Genomic DNA, 2078 nt, shown 5'->3' on the forward strand with positions numbered 1-2078 from the left:
ACTAAGATTAAACCATGAAAAAACAATACCCTTCAGAACACAGAGTGTGGGCACGAAAGGTGAATGAAAAATGGCAAACAGTAAACTTAGAATCCTGCATTACTAGAGAACAGATGAGATTCATTCGTGAAAGCAATACTACTAATGCCCAGGATGTGTGTTTAGACACTGAACAGAGTATTTGCCACTTCGAAGTTCATCCAGTCACTGATCAAAAACTGTGCTCGTATATACTGGAAAAGAGTGTGTGTGCCTGAGCAATGCCTGTGCTGCTGTAAAAATTGATAGCAATGATGTTATTTTGTCTAGTGGAAATCATTCTAATTTCTGCATTTGTAATTTGTTAAGAGTATCGAGTGTGGTTTTTCGTACTTAGACCAAGTGACATCCCACCAGTTGATTGAAACCAATTATACAATGTATCGCGGACTATCACCTACCCCTATTGGGATGGACCTTACATTGGTAAAACAGTTGATTAAGTACCAAGACCTACTGAGGATCTTGAAGGACATCCAAGAAAGTGGAAAGAAAACCCTAATTACTGTCCAACATGATACAAAAGAAATAACCAGAGTTCTAGAAAGAATAAAGCAAAATGTGGATCACCACTGGTAGGATGTGATCTTTGGGTGGTCACCAACTGCAAATGGAATCTTTAATAAGTTGTGTCATCTCATTGCAGTTTTGTTAATATTAGTTGGAATAAGTTTAGGATTATCCATTATATTGCTAATTTGGAATTGGAGAATATTACAACAAATAGCTTTATTAACCTCTTTATCAAACGCCCATGGCAAATCATTAAGAGACACTTATTGCCCGAAGGGTTTGCATTAAGTAAAAGAATTTACTTATTTTCTAGGAAAGGGGGGAATGAGACAGAGTGAAAAATCCCCCAGAGTAAAAATCCATTTTGAATTAGGTGAAATGTCTAGAAAGGGTGAAAAGTCTGTAAGGCCGAAGCTGAAGGGAAAACTACAGGACAGAGATAATGAGGAGACAGGGGGAGACAAATACAGAAAAACAGAAACTACTGCAAGGGCAGGCCGGCCTGACCTTGGAATTCTTTCTGATAAAAAGGAACTAGTGGCAAACGTCACACGAAACCCATAAAAATGAATACGTATGAACCTATTGTGAAACTGTATGCATATGTATTTGAGAGAGAGATAAAAAGAGACCTGAAGTTCTCAGAGGTACACATGCCTTTTTTGAGGAGAGCAATCTCCACATGCGTCCAGTGCTGTAAAAAACATTCCGGCTTTACAACTTTCACAAAGTTGTGGGGTACTTTTTCTTTTCCCCGCAAAACACCTGTGGCCCCCCTGACCTTGGGGTTGGCCCAAAGGTCTCAGTATCTCTGGGCTTCCTGGAAGGGCCCTGACTCTGGTTGCCTCTGGTGCTCGTTCACCTATGAGGCTGTCTGCGTGTCTCCTATGCTCTTAGAGCTACGGCCCCCTCACCTGTCTGGGGAGCACTAGTCTGGTTTGCAGGTCACACACACACTTCCACTGCCCCCCCCCTTCCCACCTGCCCGGCAAGTTGAGGCTGACTTTACTTGTGACTCACTCTCACTCACACAACACGACAACAATAAGGTACTTTTTACTTTCACAACATTTATTACAAGTTTAGTGCTACTGTCCAGTCTCAGTGCTATTTGATATCTTTCTACCTAACTGTTTCGTCTAACCTCAGATGTTTTTGGGTATTTTACTATACTATTTGGTACTTTGTTGAGACAGGACTTATCTGCTTCTGTATCCACCAAAAAGTTCAAATTTTTTATTTAGGGGTGTTGCGGTGTGTTTCAAACTTTCAGGTCCCTTCCCCAGGTGTACCAAAACCCTCTTCCCCTCCCCCCCCTCGTCCCTTGCCGAGTGAGTCCTGTCAATCAGGCTTAACATCCCAGCAAAGGCGTCGTGTGATTGGTCAAGTTCAAAGGATGCTCCTCTAGCCCAGAGGTCATTGGCCTGTCTAGGTGTCCCTCGTCCCTTGAGACCCCAACCCCACCACCTAGTTGGTGGCTCACCTGTCCCCTCCCCTCCCCCTGAGCTTAAAAAGTGAAGCACGCC

This window comes from Zonotrichia leucophrys, unplaced genomic scaffold (genome assembly GCF_028769735.1).
Source record: "Zonotrichia leucophrys gambelii isolate GWCS_2022_RI unplaced genomic scaffold, RI_Zleu_2.0 Scaffold_36_1286893, whole genome shotgun sequence".
In the NCBI taxonomy this organism is placed as follows: domain Eukaryota; kingdom Metazoa; phylum Chordata; class Aves; order Passeriformes; family Passerellidae; genus Zonotrichia; species Zonotrichia leucophrys.